This window comes from Salvia miltiorrhiza, chromosome 3, assembly GCF_028751815.1.
Source record: "Salvia miltiorrhiza cultivar Shanhuang (shh) chromosome 3, IMPLAD_Smil_shh, whole genome shotgun sequence".
NCBI lineage: Eukaryota > Viridiplantae > Streptophyta > Magnoliopsida > Lamiales > Lamiaceae > Salvia > Salvia miltiorrhiza.
In genome coordinates this window covers 24,452,895-24,477,819 of record NC_080389.1, presented here as the reverse complement: position 1 = coordinate 24,477,819, position 24,925 = coordinate 24,452,895, and the positions used below count along the sequence as shown (strand labels likewise).

The following is a 24,925-nucleotide window of genomic DNA, read 5'->3' as shown; positions in this document are numbered from 1 at the left end:
CTGCGATCCATGATGGCCATATCTCGGAGGAGGTTTCGGATGAGGATGAAGAAGTGAACTATGACAGCAGTGGGAAGTACGTTTCCACAACGGATGATATTGCTGTTAATAATGCCTTGAAAGCTCAAAGACTTGAGCAGATTTTGGCGATAGCTAAAGCGCCCATGCCAGAAACAGTTCCTCCTGCTAAGCGACGAGGAAGACCATCCAAACAGGAGCAAGCTGCTAGGGCAGCGGAGAACACAGCCAACAGGCCAGCGGACACAACCATTAAAAGTAGACTTCGTAACACGGGTGATACGTCGCGTACTTTTGTGATTGATAAAAGTAATAGAGACAGCGCTCTAGCCATGGAGAGCGTCGCCAAAGAGAGCTGGGCGGAAGAGGTTGAAAGAAGCGGAGCTGCCTCCGCTAACATAAATCAATTCTGATGAATATTATTGCATGGAATGTCCGTGGTTTGACGGATGAATCCAAACGTCTGCTGAAGGAGCATTGTAACTCTTTTAGCCCGGTGGTGTTGGGCATTCTTGAACCGAAACGGGCGTTTCGGAAAGTTAGACAGAGTTACTGGCATTCGTTGAATCTTGTCCCGGTGCATCAAAACTGCCGGTCTCCTCGCTGTTCGAATATTTGGGTTTTTGTTCACTCTTCTGTTGTTACTAATGTTTTATTCTCTTCTGATCAGGTGGTTGTGGCGGACTGCCTGTGGCATAGTTATGATTTTCGTATTGCTTTTGTTCATGGTTCGAATGACCAAAATGACCGCCGTGATCTCTGGCATGATCTTCTTCGTTTCATCTCTGGAAAAATGGTTTTCATGGGCGATTTTAATGCGGTGAAAGGTGCTCATGAGCGTCTGAGTTTAGCTTCGCCACATAGAGGTTCTTGTGAGGAGTTTTGTGATTTTATTGATAACTCTGGCTTTATTGAATCCCCTACGGAGGGGCTTCGTTTCACTTGGTCGGGATGTAGATTTTTACCACACCATGTGGAATCTGTTTTAGATCGTGCTTTGTTTTCGCAGGGTTTTGCTGATCTCTGGTCGTCGTTGGTTACTGCTATCCTGCCTCGCCTCACTTCGGATCACTCTCCGTTGGTGTTGCAATGCAAATTGACAAACCCTACTGGTCGTAGGCCTTTCCGTTTTCTTAATATGTGGACCTTGCATCCGACCTTTCAGGAGATGGTGGCGACATCTTGGAGGGAGACTGTCAGCACACGCTGCCCTATTTTATGTGTTATGTTGAAATTGAAAAGGCTTCGTAAGGAGATTGGGGTTTGGAATAAAGAGGTTTTTGGCAATGTGGATTCCTCCATTTCTTCTCTCATGAAACAGCTTGAGACTACTCAGGGGAAGATTTCTGCTTCTGGATACACGAACGATCTCTTTGATGAGGAGGTTAGTCTTCAGGCAAAGCTAAATGTATCTTTGACACATAAGAACTGTTTGCTTCAGCAAAAAAGCCGTGCGAACTGGCTTCGGGATGGAGACAGGAATACTGAGTTTTTTCACCGTTTGACCAAGTTCAAGAAACGGAATGCTCCTTTCACTCGCCTCAAGATTGATGGTAGAGAGACTTATGATGCCACTATTATTGAGAATCATATTATTGACCACTTTACGTCTCTTTTCGCTGATGATGGTCGACCTTCTGGAGATCAGTTAGAGATTGATGCGCTTTTTGAGTCGGGGGTGTCTGATGATCAGAATGCGCGGTTGGTAAGTATACCCGATGAGAGTGAAATTGCGGCGGCGGTTTTTAATATGGATGCTTCAAGTGCTCCTGGCCCTGATGGTTTCTCTGGTAACTTCTTTCAAAGTTGCTGGGATGTGATTAAAGCGGATGTCATTGCGGCTGTTCAGAATTTCTTTCGCCATTCTTATTTACCTTCTGGGTGTAACTCCAGTACGATGATTTTGATTCCCAAGAAGGATTCTGTCGACACTGTTGCCGATCTTCGCCCGATTGTCCTTTCGAATTTCTTATTCAAGATCATCTCGAAGATTCTTGCTTCTCGTCTTGGCGTGGTGGCTGCGTCTCATGTTTCTGACAATCAATTCGGCTTTATTAGCGGGCGTAATATTCATGATTGCATCATGCTCAGCTCGGAAGGTTTCAACTGTATGAAACGCACGGACAGGGGACGTAACATGGCTTGTAAAGTTGACATCCGAAAAGCCTTTGATACTATTCGATGGGATTTTATCTTGCAAGTTTTGCGAGCTAATCACTATCATGAGAAATTCATTTACTGGATTTCTATTATTTTCAGCTCGGCGAGGCTTTCTATTCTCTATAATGGTCAGCTGCGGGGATATTTTGCTTGTTCTCGCGGAGTGCGTCAGGGAGATCCCCTTTCTCCGATTCTCTTTGGAATTGCGGAGGATATCTTGAGTCGGCTTTTTAAAGGCTGCGTTGATTCTGGGCATCTTGAACCTATGCGCTATAGTCGAACTTTTCAGTTCCCTACTCACTTGTTCTATGCGGATGACGTTATGATCTTTTGTAAAGCTACGGTTCGGAATGCTAGAAAAATTCATCAGATCTTTTCTTACTATGACTCTATATCGGGTCAGCAGTGTAGTCTGGAGAAGTCTTGCATTTACTTTGGTTCGGGAGTTCTCAATGACAGGAAAAATGCTATTCATTGTGAGCTCAGTTTCACTACCGGGAACCTCCCTTTCAATTACTTGGGAGTTCCAATTTTCGTTGGGCGTCCAAAAGCTTCTTTCTTTCAGGCAATTCATGATAGGATTGTCCAGAAGTTTGCTCGATGGAAAGGTCGTCATCTTTCTATGGCTGGGAGGCTTTGTTTAGTCAAGTCGGTTATTCAGAGTTCGATTGTTCACTCCATGATGGTTTACAAATGGCCAAAATCGTTACTGCACTCCCTTGACAGGAAATGTCGTAATTTCGTTTGGTCGGGAAATATTTATAAACGGCCCAACTGTGCTGTTAGTTGGGGTAGAGTCTGCTCCCCCTTGAAAGAAGGCGGCCTCGGCATTAGATCTTTTACGTTAATGAACAAATCTTATTTGATGAAGCTGGCTTGGAAGTTAATTCAGGGAACTGTTTGGGCGCATTCAATTCTGAGATCGAGATATCTTAACAATTTTGGGGTTGCAAAGGATTCAGTGTCCAACTCTTCTGTTTGGATTGGGATGAAAGAAGAAGTCAATCAGTTGGTAGATGATTCTTATGTTTGTATTGACCGTGGTGAGCATACTTACTTTTGGCGGGATGATTGGCTTGGGTACAAGCTTGTGGATAAACTTAAAATTCCGATATATATGCATGATTTTCTGAGCTTCTCGGTTAGTGATTATTTTTATGATGGTGTTTGGCATTTCACGACATCCTTTGTTTCTCGTTATCCTGATATTGTGGATGATATTCTGCGTATTCCGATGGGCGGCCAGAGGGATACGAGATATTGGAAACAGTCGGTTAAGGGTGAGGTTTCGGCCTCTTTGGCATTTTCTAATATTTGCCATCGTTTTCCTGCTGTTAGCTGGGGCAAATGGATCTGGGAGGACTTTATTCCGATGAGGAGATCTATTCTCTGTTGGCGTGTCCTCCATGGGCGCTTGCCTACTATTGATGTTCTGATCCGGCAAGGTTTAATTGCGCCCAATGCGTGTTCTTTGTGTCTCCGAGATAGTGAGATGATTTCGCATGTGCTTTGGGAGTGCTCGTGTGTTCGCCCTCTTTGGACTGATTTTTTAGGTTGGTTTGGTAAAGAGAATCTCTTGGGGTGCATGGATTTTCATTCCTTCTTAGTTCTGGCTTGGAATCTCTCTTGGAGTTCCCAAATTGGTTCTTTTTGGAAGGCGGGAATTATCACTCTGATGTGGCGTATCTGGTCGGGACGCAATGCGCTTATTTTTGAGGATTTGTGCTTTGATAGACGTGCGGTTTTGGCCTTTGTCAAGGCTTACTTTATGGAGATTGTTGGGGTTTTCCGGAAGTTGGGTAATATTTCTAATTCTTGGGCTGACTATTCGATCACTCGTGCGATTGGGGTGAGGAGCCGTGCTGCTCCTCCCCCCTCTATGGTGGAGGTTCACTGGTGGCCTCCCGTTGGTCAATGGATTAAAGTTAATACAGATGGCTCGGTGGCGGGAGCTCCTGAAGTTATTGCTGCGGGTGGGGTTTTTCGAGACAAGTGGTCTCATGTCCGAGGTTGTTTTCATTTTAAAGGCGGCAAAGGCTTTGCTTTCGAGGCGGAATTGTTGGCTGTGATCTATGCTATTCACATTGCTCATACCCGAGGCTGGCGGCATTTGTGGGTTGTGGCTGACTCTATGTATGTGGTTCACCTTTTGTACTCTCGCTCGAGTGATGTTCCTTGGAGATTTAGGGCGTTTTGGCAGCATACTCTTCGCCTGCTTCGGGATTTTTCTTTGATGGTCTCGCATATTTACCGTGAGGGTAATCAACCGGCAGATATTATGGCCAATGATGATCGGCAGGAAGGCTGGTGGCCTTTTGCGATTGAGGAGATTCGGATTGCGGTTGCAAGGGATATGTCGACGCATAGTCATATCCGTTTGGTTATATAAGCAGGTTCGTTGGTTCCCTTGGGCTTTGGTTGGGTTGTTTTCTTTTGTTGTTGGTCTCCTGTTTTCTTTCTTGGTTCTTCTTCTTCCGGTTTTCTTGAGCCGAGCTTCTTAGGGGTGATGGTTAGGCCGGAACTCCTGAAGTTGTCTCTTCCCGCTCCTGAACCGGATGTGAGTCTTTCACGAGTACTCTTTTTCCTTCTAAGGTCTCTTCTTCTTAGAAGGTTTTAATGAGGCTCGGTTTTTTGTTTGCTCTCTTTTGCGCTTTCTTGGATGTTTTGTACTCTTTTTCTTTTCCTTTAATACAAGCCTTATTCTCATCATTTGAGAAACGGAACCCAGTATCAGAATCATCCAGAGCAGCGGGATCAGCCAGAGCAGTGGGATCAGCCAGAGCATCGGGATCAGCCAGAGCAGCGGGATGGCAAGGAAAAAGGTGTCGTGATTGTTGAGGAGGATGATTTGGAGACGATTGTGTGCGATTCACCGCCTACGTCTAAGGGATCGTCGAAAACCTCTACTGTTAAGAAGCCTATTCCAACTCCTACGATTCCTAGACCAGAGTACAAGCCTGTAGCACCCTTCCCGAATAGCCTGGCAAAGCCGAAGATGGATCAGAATTTAGCCAAGTTCATGGAGATGATTTCAAAGCTACACATCAACATTCCTTTACTTGATGCTTTAAGAGATATGCCAGGTTATGCCAAGTTCCTCAAGGATGCAGTCTCCAACAAGAGGAAGTTGGGGAAATATGAGACAATTAATCTCTCCGAGGAATGCAGTGCAGTGCTACAAAGGAAGCTACCATTGAAGCAAAAGGATCCTGGCAGCTTTACTATAGCTTGTGTGATTGGAGGGCAGAACTTCTCCCGCGTTCTTTGTGACCTCTCTCTATTTTCAACCGATTGGAGATTGGAGATATCAAGCCTACCTCGATTGCTTTGCAGATGGCAGATCATTCCATCACATATCCAAAGGGAGTTGTGGAGGATGTTCTAGTGCAGGTGGAGCAGTTTATCTTTCCTGCAGATTTCGTAGTCTTGGACATGCCGGAGGATAAAAATACTCCATTGATCTTAGGACGTCCGTTTTTAGCTACGGGACGTGCGTTGATAGATGTGCAAGAGGGAGATCTGACTTTCCGCGTCAATGATGAAAAGATGACGTTGTCCATTTATGATGTGATGAAGAAGCCAGCTGAGCCACAAATCGAGGATTGCAACTCAATTGAGTCTATAGTGGATTCCCCTGCAGCCGTGAAGGATCCTTTGGAGGAGTGCATCACACAGTCATTATACCCTTATTCCAATCTAGACGAGGCGTGTGATGAGATCTTAGATTATATTGCAGAGCTGGAGGCCGTAGAGAGACATCCCATCGATCCTGTGCCTTACATGGATATTCGTAAACCTGTTGATGGGGCAAGGAAGTCGGTGGAAAAAGAATTCCCTGCGCCAGAGGAATCAGCCAGGCCAGAGGAATCAAGCAGGCCAGAGGAATCAGCCGCGCCAGAGGAATCAAGTAGGCCAGAGGGATCAGCCGGGCCAGCGGCCGCACCCAAAATTGAGCTGAAACCGCTTCCTGAGCATTTGAAGTACCAATTTTTGGGTGACAATGAAACTTTTCCTGTTATTGTTTCTGCCTATTTATCTCCGTTGGAGTTGGATAAGTTGTTGCGAGTTTTGAGGAAATACAAGTCTGCTATAGGATGGTCTATTTCTGACATCAAAGGCATTAGTCCTTCTATTTGCATGCATCGTATTCTATTGGAGCAGGAATACAAGCCTAAGGTGCAGCAGCAGAGACGTTTGAATCCAGCTATGCAAGAAGTGGTGAGAAAGGAGGTGTTGAAGTGGTTGGATGCCGGCATTATTTATGCCATTTCTGATAGTGAGTGGGTAAGCCCGACGCAAGTTGTCTCTAAGAAGGGAGGCATGACTGTGGTTAAAGATGAGAGAGATGAGCTCATAGCTACGAGGCTGGTCACAGGATGGCGCGTGTGCATTGATTACCGAGCTTTGAATGCAGCCACACGTAAGGATCACTTTCCTTTGCCGTTTATTGATCAGATGCTTGACCGATTGGCAGGATACGAGTACTACTGCTTTCTGGATGGGTACTCGGGCTACAATCAAATCATGATAGCCCCGGAGGATCAGCATAAGACCGCGTTTACTTGTCCCTATGGCATCTTTGCTTTTAGGAGGATTTCTTTTGGTCTTTGCAATGCTCCTGCCACTTTCCAGCGCTGCATGATGGCGATTTTCCATGGGTTGATTAAAAATATCATGGAGGTATTTATGGACGATTTCTCTATCTTTGGATCTTTGATAATTGTCTGGACAATCTTGCTCAAGTGTTGCAGCGTTGTGAGGAGACGGCACTCGTGCTCAATTGGGAAAAGTGCCACTTCATGGTTCGTGAGGGCATTGTTTTGGGGCATAAGGTTTCTGCCCAAGGTTTGGAAGTCGATCGTGCCAAGATCGTAGCCATTGAAAAGTTGCCGCCGCCTACTTCCGTCAAATCAGTGCGGAGCTTCCTTGGGCATGCAGGATTTTATAGGCGCTTCATCAAAGATTTCTCCAAGCTGTCCAAGCCACTTTGTGCTTTACTAGAGAAGGATGTGAAGTTTGTCTTCACCGATGAATGCCGCGTCTCCTTTGAGAAGTTAAAAGCCGCGTTGATCTCTACGCCAGTGTTGATCACGCCAGATTGGAGTGCTCCGTTTGAGTTGATGTGCGATTCTAGCGATTGGGCCGTGGGAGCTGTGTTGGGGCAAAAGAGAGATAAAGTATTCAAGGTAATTTACTACACTAGTAAAACTTTGGATTCTGCTAAGAGGAATTACACAACCACGGAGAAGGAGCTGCTAGCTGTGGTGTATGCCTTTGATAAGTTCCGTTCTTATTTGATTGGAACTCATTCAATTGTCTACACTGATCATGCCGCCATCCGCTACTTGTTCACAAAGAAGGACTCCAAGCCCCGCTTGATTCGATGGATCTTGTTGCTTCAAGAATTTGATATGGAGATTCGTGATCGAAAGGGGTGTGAGAATGTGGTAGCCGACCACTTGTCTCGATTGGAAAATCTGATCGAAGGAGATGATCCGAAGATGTCCATCAATGAGTCGTTTCCCGATGAGCAGATTTGGGCTCTGTTATTTAAGGATCCTTGGTATGCAAAGTATAGCAATTACTTGGTTATTGGAGCTCTTCCCGAGGGGTTGTCACACTATCAAAAGAAGAAGTTCCTCCATGATGTCAAGTTTTATTATTGGGAGGATCCTTACCTATACCGGAGGTGCGCCGATGGTTTTATTCGGCGATGCGTTAGAGAACATGAATGGCCCAAGATCATTGAAGAGTGCCATAGCTCACCTAGTGGAGGCCACTTTGCTGCCAACCGCACTGCCATGAAGGTAAATCATAGTGGATTCTATTGGCCTTCAATTTTCGCAAACTGCCATGCTTTTGTGAAGTCGTGTGATCGTTGTCAACGCATGGGCAATATCACCAAGAAGGATGAGATGCCGCAGAATATCATTATTGAGGTGGAGCTGTTTGATGTTTGGGGAATTGACTTCATGGGTCCTTTCCCTGCTTCTTGCGGTTTTTCCTACATATTGCTTGCTGTGGAGTATGTGTCTCGATGGGTGGAGGCGATCCCAACTACCACCAATGATTCCAAGGTAGTCATTAAATTCTTACAAAAGAATATTTTGACTCGGTTCGGAGCACCGAGAGCGTTGCTTAGTGATGGGGGGTCGCACTTCAACAACAAGTTACTAGCAAGCGTGTTGGCAAAGTATGGAGTAAAGCACAAGGTGACGACTCCATATCATCCTCAAGCTAATGGACAAGCAGAGTTGGCGAATTGAGAGATCAAGCAAATCTTGGAGAAGAGCGTCGCCAACAAGAAGGATTGGGCGAAGCACCTAGATGATGCTCTTTGGGCGTATCGCACTGCTTACAAAACTCCAATTGGTATGTCTCCCTATCAACTTGTCTTCGGCAAGTCATGTCATTTACCTGTTGAGATTGAGCATAAGGCATATTGGGCGACGAGGAGAATCAATTTGGAGTTCAAGGAGGCCGGTCACACAAGGCGAGATCTATTGACGGAGTTAGATGAATGGAGGAATGAGGCCTGTGAGAGTTCCCGCATCTACAAAGAGAGGGCCAAGAAATTCCATGATCTGAGCATCCGCACCAAGGAAATCAAGCCAGGAGATGAGGTACTTTTATACAATTCAAAATTACGTTTGTTTCCTGGCAAGCTACAATCAAGATGGACAGGGCCATATGTGGTGCATAAGAGCAATTGGAATGGGACGTATGAGTTGTTTGCCGCTGATGGCACTACCTTCACTGTCAATGGTCATCGTCTCAAACCATACTTCAAGTCAAACGTGGATCGTGGTCTTGAAGTTGTCAAATTCAATGACCCATGAGTTTGAGGTATCGTCGAGCTCTAGACGTTAAATTAAGCACTTGTTGGGAGGTAACCCAAATATTTTACTTTGGTTTGTTCGTATTTCTTTTAGTTTTGTTTTGCTTTGTTTTGTTGTTTTGTTCGGGTTTTTAGTACGGGGTTGAGCTTGGAAGTTGCCAGAGCTCGGGCTTTGTTCATGCCACCGCCAGAGGAACATGTGTTTCTCTGCCAGATTTCTGGAGATCTTCATGTCCAGCGCAGCCATTCACTTCGTTGCCCTGCCCAGCGCAGCCGATCTCTCCGCGCTGCTCTGCCAGCGCCGCCACTCTCCACTCTGCCCAAGATCACAAACCTCATTTCGCCGCCTCTCACGATGGTTCAGTTTTTCATTGCCGATAATCAGGGACGTTTTCTACACTCTTCGTATTTCTTTTATGCCCTCAGGACATGGCATGTTTTAAGTGTGGGGGGGTGTTTTGGAGCTTATATTTTTCAAAAATTGGGTGAAATTGATTTTTCCATGCTTAGTTTTTGGTCTCGAATCTGGCTAATTTTTATGAATTTGTGGAAGAGAAGATGGTTTTCGATGTGCATTTTGGGTTTGTGAATGAATGGAGGATATTCTTGTTTTACTTTTGATATATGTTTCTTGTTTGTGCAAAGAATTATGAGTTTTGTTGCAACACTTTTGTAAGTTAGTAAAACGTGATTTGTCCGGTAGTTGCTAGAAGGAGTGTTGTCATTGTGATTGCCTACGATCGTATCTTATCTGTGAAATGTGAAAAATGTTGGACGAATTGCCAACTTCAAAATTGCCAGCTATGAAACATCTGGCCTGTTCTGAAATGTGATAGCTCTGAGTCTCTGCTCCTCTAGTCTAACTATGAGCATGGGAAACCACGTGAAAAGACTTTGGATTACACCCAAATGGTTTTATTTCATGAATTATGGCTCAACTGTCGAAATCTCAAGCACACAAAGTGTGAAAATTGGTGATATTGATTATAAAGGCGATCACATTAGGGAATTCACTTCTAGCGGAGAATTGGGTCTGATCGAATTACTTGCATTACTCTTTTGTTGCTTCTTAAACTTTGAGTTACTTGCATGATCGAGAGATGTGTGTTGATTGTAAAGTGTTGAATTGACTTTGTGAATGTTTGGATGGAAATGAACATTGTTGAAATCAATCTCTTCCTAGGATTCATATAGATTTTGCTTGAGGACAAGCAAAAGGCTAAGTGTGGGGGAGTTGATTTATGCTTAATTTACTCTATTTTTAAGGGTTTGTATGTGCTTGTTTTAAGATAATCTTCTGGAAATTGGTGCGTTTATGGTGTATTTTATGCTTTGCAGGAGATTTAGGCTTTCGAGATAGAAGAATGTAGTTTTAGAGAATTTTGGATGAATTTGGCATTTTCTAGGTGTTCTGGTCTCCAGAGCAGAGGAACCGAAGTCTCCAGAGCAGAGAAATGTTCATTCCTCTGGAGTCAGAGAAATCACCGTTCCTCTGGAGTCAGAGAAATCAAAGACCAGAGCAGAGAAACCAATTGCCAGAGGAACCGACATCACCAGTCAGAGAAATCACATTTTCTCTGGAGTCAGAGAAATCGCCATTTCTCTGGAGTAAGCGAAATCAAGAAGCCAGTGTAGCGAAGTCATCACCAGAGGAGTCAATAGTCAGAGCAGAGTCCATTACAGCGGAATCGAGAAGCCAGAGAAATCACCGCTCCGCTGGCGAGGCCAGAGAAATCTCCATTCCGCTGGCAACCCATTCCTCTAGCGCAAGCAGAGAAATCGTCATTTCTCTGGCGCGACCCGTTACCCTGGTGACATCCATTCCTCTAGCGAGAGTTGTGAATTCAGCGAGAGTAGGAGTATTTTCCGGAGTGCGCATCCAGCTGGAAAGTTGCCTTATTTTACACGATTCTATTACCTTTAGAATTCTACTTTGCATGGCAACTTCCATGGTGATCCGAAGGAAATCTGAAGCTTATAAATAGGTCCTCTTTTGACCTATTAGAAAACATGACCCCCGAACCTTAGCATTCATATTTTCAGTTTCTTTTGGCTTTAGAATTTTATTGTTTTTCAGTTTTCAAGGCTTGGATCAAGATTGAAGATTCAAGCCGCTACTTCAGTTTTCATTCGGTTTTTATATAATTCAGTTTTTATTATTGCTTTCTTCTTAATTATGTTGATGTTTTATTTTATTATGTCTGGCTAGTTTCGTTTAGCTGATTCTAGGGTTTGTAAATAGTTGATTGAATTTATGTGATTTATTTGTTAATACCTTTGTGTCTTCCAGTTTATGATTCATAATTCCTGGTGCTTGTTTTCTTGTGAATTATTTGGCCAATAGTTTGCATGTTTAGCTATTCGGTTTGAGACCTAGCGGAGATAACTGTTTAGCGGATTCAGGAATGTATGATATGATTTTAACCTTGAGACCTAGCGGAGGTAGGTGGATCATAGGGAGCTATTCTTAGGAGCTATTGGGAGTTAGTAGATTTTCTTGAGACCTAACGGAGATAGATAATTTACTAATCTACGATCGTTGCTGCTCTAGCGAGAATAATTGATTAATTAAGTGATCTCTCATCATAACTGGATTAAATTGGTACATAGGATTAATAGATTTATTGCATGGATTTAGTTAATGAATTTACTACTCTAGGATCAGTTGTCTTTTATATTTGATATTTCCTACATGCTTTTAATTATTGTTATTTGCGTTTTAGTTAATCAACCAATCTCTACGTTCTGTTGCCTATCTACTACTTAAGTTTGTTTAGGAGATAGCTAAAGTAGTTTCGTTGTGTCAGTCCATGTGGATACGATACTTGGTTACCAATTTGTGCTACAATTGCACCGTGTTAGTTGCGGTAATTTGTTGCTAATAATTTAGTGATCATTATGCCGAAATACTGCTCTTTTTGCTTACGTGCGGCGGAAGACATGAATCATACTTTTTGGTCCTGCGAGAGAGTCAAGCCGATTTGGACCGTTGTTTTAAGCTGGTTCAACCACCTTGAGGGGCTTGGCTACTCGGATATCCACAGCTTCCTTATGTTTTCTTGGAATATCAAACTGAGCGCTCAGCTTAACAACTATTGGAAGCTTGGCATCATCACTTTAATTTGGGCTCTCTGGACTGCAAGAAACAAAAGCTATTTTGATGGAGTTAATATGCATCCCTGCGCTATTCTTACTTTTCTTAAGTCTTCGTTCATGGAAGTCGGCAGCTCGTTTCATTACATGGGACATATTGATAACCTTTGGGCAGATTACTTGACGGTTAGGCAACTTGGTGTTCGGGTTAGGGCTCGGCCCCCTGAAGGAATATTAAACTGAATTAACGTTCCACTTTGCCCGATGATCGTTTCTTGGTTATTATTAATTTACCATACAACGATCAATCCTAACATGCTCCTATGAATTTAACAGCTGCACACAGGTGTTGGGTTTTACTTACTTGTGAATCGGATGCACAGATGATTGATGATCGTATCGAACAACTCCAGTTCTGATCTTCTATACTGTATCCCGCTCTAGTCTCACCGTTGGATGGACAACGAACTGTGAGAAAACCCAAGCCAGAGAGTATCCCACGTTTCCTGCGCCTCCCTCAGTTCTCAAACCCTAATTAATTATCAGTGTATATTTCCTGAGAGCTGACAGCTGTATTTAAATAAATTAAATACGTGTGGGGCGCAGATTAAGGTGTGTGGGGCGTTCTCTGCTTATTTCTGGGCTAGGAGACTTTGGGCCAGTCCAGGGACCAAATACAAGGAATAAAGATGGGCCTCAAATAAATTAATTTATCTATGGTCAGCCCAGTCCATAATTAATTTATAAATATTAGTTCATTCCACTAGAGAACCAATATTGACTTACCCCTTTATTACCGGTGATGAGTCGGGGCTTGTATTTAGACTTATTAAATCCTCGTATTTAAAATATCCGACATCCATCAATTAATTAGAGCTCTGACAGCCTAAATTAATTAATCTCTTCGTAATCCTTAAGCTGTACCACTCAAACCTTATTATTGCACCTGAACTTAATCAACCTGCAGGGTTTAGTGCAATAAACATTATTGAGCTCCTTAAGGGGATGTCATTATCCTATACGGATACGAGTACCAATACAGATAATCAGATATCATATATTAACTGCTATCACCCAAGAAACAGAGTACTCAAGTTACTATATAACTCTCGCTCATAGTAAGTCAAAGTGATAGACAAATCAACATATATATCTGACATCTTATTAGTATTGAGATCTTATAAGTCACCGAGATCTCTAATTCTTCACTTAGGTCAGATAGAAGAATATATCTCACTGTGGTCCTATCAATACGTATTACGTACCAGTATAGATAAGTAGTCAAGACAAACTACTTCCATCTATACCGCAACCTAAACCAATAACTTATCCTAGAGTTATTTCGGTTGTGATCATATTATATCTCTTAAGGTTAATCCAATTATATGGTCTTCTGTGATCTACAACACACCATATAATCTACTTATATAGAGATAAAGAACATACATATGCAATCATGAACCCAATCAGATAGGAGATTAAAAGTGAAAACAGGAATCATTGTATACAAGCATAAAACGTTCTTGCTTTCAGTATACAAATCCAACAATCTCCCACTTATACTAAAGCAAAACTTTTAGTATACAATGTGTCTAAATACTAGCTATTACAACATCCACTTCACTTTTTACTTCTTCTCCCACTTATACTGAAAGTTTTTCTCTAAGTGGGTGGCATCAACCGCAGCCCCATCCCTCGAGCATGCTTCTCGTAGGCCTTTTGCGGTAAGCTCTTCGTGAAAGGATCAGCTAAGTTCTCCAAAGTGTTAATCTTCTCAACTAGCACATCTCCTCTGCTTACGATTTCTCGTATGATGTGGTACTTTCTCTCTATGTGTTTGGTCGCCTTGTGGCTCCTGGGTTCCTTAGAATTTGCCACTGCACCCGAGTTATCACAATAAATTATGATACTCTTAGGCAAATTAGGCACCACTCCTAGATCCAAGAGGTAGTTCCGGAACCATACAGCCTCTTTAGCAGCTTCGGAAGCAGCTACATACTCGGCTTCCATGGTGGAGTCTGCAATGAATTTCTGCTTTGCACTCCGCCATGATACGGCTCCACCTCCCAAGGTAAACACATATCCAGAGGTAGATCTCTTCTCATCCCGGTCAGCCTGGAAATCCGAATCGGTGTAACCCAAAGGAGATAGACTGTCTGACTGGTAAACTAGCCTATAATCTCGAGTACTCTTCAAGTACTTGAGAATATGCTTTACCGCAGTCCAGTGTCCTGGTCCAGGGTTCGATTGATATCTTGCAACCATGCCAACGACATAGCAAATATCAGGTCTCGTGCAAAGCATTGCATACATGAGGCTACCTACGGCGGAAGCATAGGGTATCTTCCTCATCTCCTCAACCTCACTAGGCGTCTTAGGACACATGTCCTTAGATAGAGGAATGCCATGTCTGAAAGGTAGCAAGCCTTTCTTGGCATTTTGCATGCTAAAACGAGCAATCACAGTATCAATGTAGGTTGCTTGAGATAAGCTCAACATCCTTTTCTGGCGATCACGGACAACCTTGATCCCGAGGATGTACGCTGCATCTCCTAAGTCCTTCATTTGAAACTGTTCGGATAACCACTTCTTTATGTCTGATAATAGCTCAACATTGTTGCCAATGAGGAGGATATCATCTATATAAAGTGCAAGGAAAACCACGTCACCATTGGCATCTAAGCGGTACACGCAACTTTCGTTTTCACAGCGAGTAAATCCATAGGATTTAATCACCTTGTCAAAACGCTTGTTCCATGACCTCGAAGCTTGCTTAAGTCCATAAATGGACTTCTTCAACTTCCAAACGAGATGCTCTTCGCCCTTCTTCACAAACCCTTCGGGTTGCTGCATATAGATGTCCCTTCCTTTGTCGCAGCCCGAAAACCCGACACTAGTAATAGTGGGGTACGAGTATCGATACGACTATTTTTAAAGAATAAAAGATAAGAAGAACTAGGTGAACATCATGCGGAAGCTCACGTATAAGCATGTTAAGGAAAAACTTATAAAATTAGTCCAAGGGTAAAATCGTCAACACTGTCATAACTTTTTAATTATTAGGAATTTCACGAACAAAAACAAAACGGGTATAGTTCATTTTTCATAAGGAAGCATAATTTGCAGAGTATCGCAGCAAAAGGCGAACCGATTATATGTATGAAGACACATAATCGTGAGTGTATTGCTTGATCCCAAAAGAAACTAAGTAATTCAAACATCAAGACTCTATTATCATAGAGGCAAAATAGTAATTTAATTTACATCATTTGAAACTCTCCCCCATCAGCACCAGTCCAATCTCACTCCCAGCTTAGCCTGCACATTTAGAAATACATGCAGGGCATGAGTATATAATACTCAGTGGGCAAAAGCCGAAAAACAAGAAAGGTGCTCTTAGAGCTATAAGTTTGAAGCTTGCCACATCTCAGCAATACACAGAAATAAAGTTAGAGTAAAAGGATCTGTGCATGCAGTTTTCATAATCATGACATCATAAGTAAACGACTGCAGTCAAAGATCTCAACATGTATGTACCACATCTACAACTCATCATCATCAAAGGTACTGAGAAGTAGGCCTCCCTCTCAAGTACCGTGACCGGCCGATTCGCTCAACGGCTCACAGTCACCTCTGTGCACATTAGTCCTGGCAGGATAGCTATCAACTGCCCAGGACCCGAATTCGTCTCATCTCATCAGTAGTGGGTAACATACAAGCTCAACATCAAAAATTGGCAAGTCAAACAGTTCTCAAACATCATTTATCTCAAATCATTTGATAAGCTCATAACATCATTATATCATCAAATCATTTTAGAAAGTTCGGATAATATATGTAACTCAAAATATTGCCCACCTGAAGTCCTTCGCTTATTCTGGAAAGAAATCAGGCAACTTACTTCTTCGTCTCGCTCGGGCCTTCATATGTCATCATCACATCGTCATCGTCATCGAAGGTTCATGTGATAAAACAAACCTTAGTCAGAAACTCAATTTCTACATCCAATCTCTTCTTTACTTTAACTACTCACTCAACGTCTATTTACCCGTTATAACTCAATCCCTAGGTATACTTGGCTTCTAAGGATTCACACGTCCAATTCTCGACTTAACTCTCAACTCGACTCAAACTCATAGCAAACAAGCACATAAACAAGTATAAACACTTAAGCATATTAAAAACACACATAGACAAGTCGAAAACAAGCTTTACTCTGCACTGACCCAACTTTAAAACCTCACCAGACTCTGTACAGAACTCTCCTGGGGTCGTAACTTATACCAAAAGAAACCTCTTTGAGTCTAGTTTCATTTAAAAAAAAACAGGATCAAAAACTCCAAGTATTTAGGAGATATGACTGTTTTACTACAGTCTACCACATTTGGCAGTTTTTAGCAATCGAAACGTTTAATTTGTTTAAAATAGTAAACGTTGTCAAAACGGTCTGAAATTTTGTGGTAACTTAGCTAAGACACTCAGGTCTCAACCATAAAAATTTGGGTTCCAGAATGCTAAGGAAAGCTACTGGAAACGATGACTCTATTGGCTACTCACCGAACAATTCGGCAGAACGTAGCAGTTTTAGTATTACATTTTATAAAAATAGCAAACGAAGTCCAAATGACTTGAAATTTTACCGGTATGCTTAAGACTCTCAAATATACTTACCATACAATTTTCAGGGTGTTTGGGTATCAAGAACCCCTCGAAAACAGTGAGTCAGCGCGTCGTGAAAAACGACTCCGAAACATACACACAAACAAACATGCTCAACTCAACATTTTAACCATGCAAACTCATCAAAACTCATTTTAAGCACTTAAAGCACTTAAAAACATTCAAATACATCAAAATACTCGTAATATACAATCTCGACTCTTTTCTTTCATCATCAACTCAAATCTCATAGAAAACATTTCAACGAACGTATCTAACAAATCCCTTTTTAATATCATGCTCGAAATTTCTCAAATACTCAAATATGATCATTTACATCATATAACTCATTATTCACATATTTACTCTCTTTTTATCATATAAACTAGATTTTATAGAAAATCCATATATCAACATAAAACTCTCAACAAAACAAGGATAAAGTTCACATAATGATCATAGAGCAATTAAACCTCATTTTATAAAGCATCAAACTCACATCATATAAAAACTCAAAACTCATACAAACTAAAATAAGCCAAAATTTTATTTAGCCTACAATAGACTTAATCAAAAACACAAAAACACTACTATCATGCTTAAAAACATACATCTCAAGCAAAACCACTTAAATAACACATAGACTAGAAAGTCCTAATTTTTACTAAACTAACTCTTTGAAATTTACAAACACATACAAATCTTTAATCAACTTATAGATCTTTCACTTTTAACCAATTATTCTCACATCAAGACCATCAATTTACATATAAGGGCATATATACACATATCCCTAATTTTAGTAAACTAACTCACATCAAAAACTCCAATGGACATCATATGCTCAAATTACTCCATCAATCATCATCATATACATCTCATAAACTCATTTACATCATCAATTTATCTATTAACTCATTGACTCAAAATTTCCCATTTTTGGGTAAACTAACTCCCATCGAAGTTTTCACATATCAAGGCACATATTTCACAACATACCTCTTTCATCAAAACACATCACATAACTCTCATTTTTCACCCCAAAACAAGAAAAGAAAAAGGGAAATTTTAGAAGGGGTGGAGACCCACTTTTTTCGAAAATTAAGGAAAATAGGGAGGGGTGATTTTCTTGCTTCATCTTTCAAGAATACACTCACACAACATCCTTCAATCAAGAATTTAAAAAAAATGGCCACTTACCCAAGTTCTCACCAAAAATTCTCACTTTCTCACTCTACTTTGGAGCTTCTTCTTCAAGGATTCTCTTGATTAAAAGTGTATAGAATATGTTTATGGAGGATATTAGAGTGATTTGAAGTGTTTGGTAATATTTTAGGAAGCTTCGAAGGTTTCCATCAATGGAGGAAAATGGTGGAATTGAGAAATGGAGAAGATGAGTGTATGTGTGTTGGGCGAAAATTGTGTGAGGGAGAGAGATGATGTTGGCCGAAAATTGTAGTGAGGGAGAGAGAGGTTTGGCTTTGCAAGATTGAATTTGATCTTGTGATCTTTAAAGGAGATTTCCAAATCTTAGAGAATATTTGCAATTAATGGATGATCTCTCTCTCACTCTAATCTCTCTCTAATCTCTACACTCTCCATAATATACTCTCAATCTCTACTCTCTCAATCTCTATACTTAGTCATTTAAGGCATATAACATATGGTAGAGAAATTAAAATAAAGTGTGAGAAGGGTGATTAAATAAAAATCACAATAACTATGGAAATGTCACTTATTAATAAAATACCATAGTATAATTATTCATGTGACCAAAATAATAATTATAGCACTATTATTAGTGCACTCACTCAATTATAATATTCCTCTTCGTAGGAAGAAAAATAATTTAAAAGTATTATGCTCGGAAAAATTTTCATAAACCGGCATCATTCGATTTCTCGATAAAAATAAACCATACTTGCTTTGGAAACTTAATCAAAATTCCAAATGCTAAGGTCTCGAATAAAAATCATAATAACTCGGTCACAGTGACACACATCACGAAAATCACATAATCAATCAGTCACGTAAATTCACATAATGTCACATTAAAGCAGTCGGCAAACAAACAAACTAGACATCTCTCGGACCGACTCTTTTCATCAAGGTTCTCACGCTTTCTTCCTCGACTCTATGTCGGACTCATTATTCCTATTTTCTTTAATAGGTCAGTCAATCTCTGATAACTCGGGATCTGGTAAATCTATTCCCGGTAATCGGAAATAAAATTAAAATCTCAACTCAATTCAATCAGCATTTCTATCTCAGCTCATTTCTCGAATCTCATCATTCTAACTCTATCATCGGTTTAGTCACTCGTATCTCTATTTAAAAGACAACTGTCTTATTTGGTCATAACAAAAAAGTAGTCTCGCATCTCGACATCTCAGTTCTCTCAATAGTGTTAAGACACTATCTCACAACATAGGAAAAGTACGGGGTGTTACATCCTACCCCCCTTAAAAAAAAATTCGTCCCGAAATTTGAGTTATTCACCTTCGGGAAAAAGCTCTGGATACTTCTCTTTCATCTTCTCTTCAAGTTCCCATGTTGATTCTTCTTGACCGTGATGTCTCCATTGAATTTTCACCAAAGGAATCGACTTGTTCCTCAATTGTTGGATCTTCCGGTCCAGAATAGCATCAGGTCTCTCTTCATAGCTTAAATTTGGTTCCAGGGATACTTCTTCTTGATGAATGACGTGTTTTGGATCAAACACATACTTTCTCAGTTGAGAAACATGGAAAACGTCATGGACGTTCGCGAAGCTCGGAGGCAACGCTAGTTTATAGGCTACAGGGCCTACCTTCTCTAATATATCATAAGGTCCTATATACCTCGGTTTAAGTTTTCCTTTCACTCCAAAATGGTGAACTCCTCTAGATGGGGAAACTTTTAGAAAAACCTTGTCTCCCTCTTCAAAAAGAATCTCTGTCCTTCTAGTGTCTGCATAAGATTTCTGACGATCTTGTGCCTCTTTTATTCTCTGTCGAATCTGTCTCACAATAGTGATCATCTCTTCTATCGCGTCAGGTCCAAGTACCTTTCTCTCTCCAACTTCATCCCAATAAAGCGGAGATCTACACTTTCTTCCATACAAGGCTTCGTATGGGGCCATGTTGATAGTTGACTGAAAACTATTATTGTAAGCAAATTCAATCAAGGGTAAAACTTGCTCCCATTGATTTCCTCTATCAAGTACTACAGTTCGGATCATGTCCTCCAAAACCTGAATAGTTCTCTCGGACTGTCCATCTGTTTGCGGATGAAACGCTGTACTAAAATTCAATTTAGTACCCAACTCTTTCTGCATGCTCATCCAAAATCGTGAAGTAAACTTCGAGTCTCGATCTGATGTGATCGTCATCGGTACTCCATGCAATCGCACTATTTCTCGGATATAAATCTGAGCTAACTTGTCAGATCCATAAGTAATCTGAATCGGTATAAAATGTGCACTCTTCGTCAATCGATCGATAACTACCCAAATAGCGGTATTTCCTCTTTTTGACTTTGGCAATCCTGTCACAAAGTCCATGGCTATATCACTCCATTTCCACTCTGGAATTTCCAATGGCTGTAACTTGCCATAGGGTCGTTGATGTAACGCTTTCAGTTGCTGACAAGCTAGACATCTTTCAACGAAAGACGCTATCTCACGCTTCATTCCTTCCCACCAAAACTTCGTTTTCAAGTCCTGGTACATCTTTGTACTTCCTGGGTGTGCGGTATAAGGGGTGTCATGAGCTTCACTCATGATTTCATTCTTCAGCTCCTTTTTATCAGGCACACACAGTCTTCCCTCAAACAAAATGGCATTATCTGCCGCCTCTTGATAATTCTCCACTTTTTCGGTTCGAATCTTCATTCATAACCTTTCCATCTTCTCATCCTCTCTCTGAGCTGTGACTACTCTCGATCGTAAGTCAGGTGTAATACTCAGTGCAGAAATTACTATCTCTGTCGTTTGTGGTGGTATTACTACCTCCAAATTCATTCTCTCGAATTCCTTGATCAGGTTCTCTTCTCGAGTAAGGAGAAATCCTAACTCTCCCTGATTCTTTCTGCTCAATGCGTCAGCTACAACGTTAGCTTTTCCGGGATGATAATTTATCCCGCAATCATAGTCCTTCACCAACTCTAACCATCTTCGTTGTCGCATGTTCAGATCTTTTTGCTCAAAGAAATATTTGAGACTTTTATGATCAGTGTATATCTCACACCGTGATCCATAGAGATGGTGTCTCCAGATCTTCAAAGCATGCACTACGGCTGCTAATTCTAAATCATGCGTCGGATAATTCACCTCGTGCGGTCGCAGTTGTCGTGAAGCATATGCTATAACTTTTCCTTCTTGCATCAGTACACAACCTAGACCATGCTTCGATGCATCAGTGTACACTGCATATTCTTTGTCTGCTTTTGGAACAGCTAAAACTGGGGCAATAGTGAGCCTCTTCTTCAGCTCTTGAAAATTTCGCTCACATTCGTCCGTCCAGACGAATTTGACTTCTTTCTTTAGCAGGTGCGTCAATGGCTTAGCGATTTTCGAAAAGCCCTCTATAAAACGTCGATAATATCCTGCTAATCCCAGAAAACTGCGAATCTCGTGCGGCGTGGTTGGCGATCTCCATTCCTGTACCGCTTGAACTTTCGCTGGGTCTACCTCAATTCCTCTCGCGGAAACGATATGGCCAAGAAAATTAATTTCTTTAAGCCAAAACTCGCATTTGCTAAACTTAGCATACAGCTTTTCCGCTCGTAATCTTTCCAACACGATCCTCAAATGCTCTTCGTGTTCTCGTTTACTCTTCAAGTAAATCAAGATATCGTCTATGAAGACTAACACGAACTTGTCTAAGTATTCGTGAAAAACGCGATTCATGAGATCCATGAATACTGCCGGAGCATTCGTCAAACCGAAAGGCATAACTATAAACTCATAGTGTCCGTATCTTGTACGAAATGCCGTCTTCGGAACGTCTTCCGATCGTATCTTCAGTTGATGGTATCCCGTTCTCAAGTCAATCTTTGAAAAGGTGCTCGCACCTTGTAGTTGATCGAACAGATTGTTTAGCCCTATTTTGTGATGAATTTGTGGGTGTTTACATCTTATATTGACTTTTATTTTGGTCTCTTTCACTCAAGAGTTGATTGATTTGAGTTGTTGTGCTAATTTTGTTGTCTCAGGATTGTATGCTCAAATTGATTGATATGTGGACAAAAATAAAGTCAGGATTTAGTTGAATGGTCTGAAGAAGAATCGAAGCTCATCTCGATACGAGTTCGTAGGCGAAAACGGATCTAAAATCCGACTTGAAACAAGGGAGAACGGACCAAAACAAAAACGCCGCGCGCACGGCGCCCGCCTAGCCTCGCCGCTCGCCTACTTTGGATTTACGAAAGGGGTAGTAGGCGGCCGCCTACTTCTCTAGGCCACCGCCTACTTCTAGGCCACCGCCTTCTCTAGGCCACCGCCTACTTCTAGGCCACCGCCTTCTCTAGGCGGCCGCCTACTGCGTGATCTGGCAGTTACGAATTTTTTAGTTTAAAACCCATCTCTAGGGTTTCACTTTATATTCTCGTCTCCAGCAGCCTCCAAGGGCGATTTCCACATTTTTCCTTGGGTTTTTAGAGTTTCAAATCAATTACTTTCGATTGTGGATTCATTGGATTGCTTGGGATGTCAATTAACACTTCATCGGATTGGTTTTCCTTGGATTGCTATGTTTTGTAAGAACTCCCTTTGATTCTCTTTGTTTATGAATCCCTTGGTTATTTGAGTTTTTGTTTCTTGTCTTTGATGAATATGATGATTGAAGATCATTGTTGTTGATGCTATATTTTCTTGGTTATATGAATCTTTTGGTTAATTAAGTTTTGTGTTTTATGCTTTGATGAATGTGATGATTGGAGATTAAGATTTTCTTTGCATTCGAATCTTATGCTTGATTTAGTTTCTTGCCTAGGTAGTTATTAATCTTTGATGTTTACAAGTTTATGATCGTTTGGTTTAGTGTTGGAGTTGGAAACTCTTGTTGATTTCGTTAATGTTCAAATACCATGTTCTAGTTAGTTCGTCGTTGAGTTGCTTGCGGAATTCTCTTGGATTGTGTGTGTTTGCTTAACATTCATTTGATTAAATGTTAATATGTTATTTCGCCTAGATAATCGTTGTTTATGGTGTTGAATTGATGATTGCTTTCTAGATTGCTAGTTTAGAACCTTAGCTTTGTTTTCCTTCTTGCGTTCTTATTGGCTTCCTATCTTTTGCCTAGTTAACTTTATATGCTTTATTTTAATTACGCATTAGTTAATCGGAGAGAAAGTGTCAGACCCAAACTTCTGATTAGAGTGTTTAGGTTTATTTCATGTTTTCTGTGCGTAGCATGATCAAAGCCCTGTTTAGCCTTCCTTGAGAGACGACTTGGGTTAGCTTATTACACTAGGACGACCTCGTACGATTGCGAGTCAATCCATTAGGTGTTTTGGGTTGAGTCACAGATCGTCGATTCGAGGTAACGGGTACTTATTCTTTAACGTCACTTTGTTCAGCTCTCGATAATCGATACACAACCTCAAGCTTCCATCCTTCTTTTTAACGAAAAGAACTAGTGCTCCCCACGGGGAAACACTAGGTCGAATGAAGCCCATATCTAGAAGTTCTTGAAGTTGCAGCTTCAACTCTTGCAACTCAGCAGGGGCCATTCTGTAGGGTGCTTTCGACGTCGGTGCTGCGCCGGGCTCTAAGTCGATCGTAAACTCGAGTTGTCGATCTGGGGGTAATCCTGGTAAAGTTTCAGGAAAAACGTCTTTAAACTCTCGCACGACCGGCACATCATCAACGTTTGCCTTGGACTCGTCTCTCTGGTTCAGATATACAACGTACGCGGTTGTATCCTTCCTTCGCAAGAGCTTTCTTGCTTGCAGTGCCGAGATGATCGGCGTCTTCTTCCATTTTCCCTCAATGCCAATGAAGGAAGTAGGTTCTTGGCCAGGTGGCTGAAAAGATATCCGTCTCTCCTTGCATTGTATCTTCGCATGATTCTCCTCTAACCAATCCATTCCCAAAATTATATCCAGATGCCACATAGGCATCAATCTCAGGTTTCTAGCCTCGAGCTTAATCGATTCTAACTTAAATTCTAAGTTAGGGCACACGTGCGAAACCGTAGTAGTTTTGCCTATGGGTGTGAGTACTCTTAGAGATTGTGGGGCAGGCTCTACTTTCAATTCTAAGGTATCGACACAAGTATGTGAGATAAAAGAATGCGAAGCTCCAGTATCAAACAAAACTACGATAGGCACTCCTTTCAACTCGCCTATACCTGTCAAATTTCTTTGATTCTTCTCTGGTGCCTTCTGATCCAGTGCAAACACCCTCTGGTGATGCTGTTGAGTTGCCTGCGGGGTTGGTGGTTGCCTTTTTGACTGTCTCGGTCGATAGGCTTGCTGTTGTCGTTGTGGCGGAGGTAGCGGTAAGATTCCATCCATTGCTTTGAGTTGCGGCCGAAACTGGTTCAGTCGTCCTCCGCTCCCACGATTCGGACATTGGTTAGAGTAGTGTCCAACTTTTCCGCAGGTGTAACAGGTATTCTGTTCCATTTTACACTCTCCCAAATGGAGTTTATTGCACTTCAGGCAAGGCAGTAATCCTCGCGGTCCTTGAAAAACTGCTGCTGGGGCAGCTGGGCCAACATAAGGTCGTTTATCTCTGTTCTGAAATTGCGGTGGCGCATTCTGACTCTGCCACGGCTTCTTGGGACCTTGACTTCGGTCATCCCATTTTCTCTTGCCCTTTTGGCTTTGTCCAGCAAAAGGATGATTTCCCGATTGAACATTCGGGTTTGATTGTGGAATCGAGCCTTGACTCGGTCTCTCTGGCTGCATTGCCAGTTCCATGTCTAGCGCTCGGTTTAAAGCCTCAGCGTAAGTTAGCGCACTCTGACTCGCTAAAACGACTCGTATCTCTTGCTTTAATCCGGAGCAAAACAGTTCTGACATCTTTTCATCTGTATCCACTCGATATGGAGCATATCGAGCCAAATCGCAAAATTGTCGGTCATACTCAGCTACCGTCTTACTCCCTTGCTTCAAATTTACAAACTCCATCTCTTTCTTCTTTCGATAGCTTCGGGGTACGTATTTTTCACA

General features: G+C 41.7%; 1 long non-coding RNA gene across 1 annotated transcript; it reads right to left on the bottom strand.

Moving 5' to 3' along the window:
• Positions 1–15,204: 15,204 nt before the first annotated feature.
• On the bottom strand, positions 15,205–18,198 carry LOC131015695 (uncharacterized). Its single transcript, XR_009098663.1, has 3 exons — positions 17,969–18,198; positions 15,968–16,029; positions 15,205–15,427 (listed from the first exon to the last, which is right to left on the bottom strand). It is a non-coding gene; the product is annotated as an uncharacterized LOC131015695 (long non-coding RNA).
• Between the last annotated feature and the right edge of the window lie 6,727 nt (positions 18,199–24,925).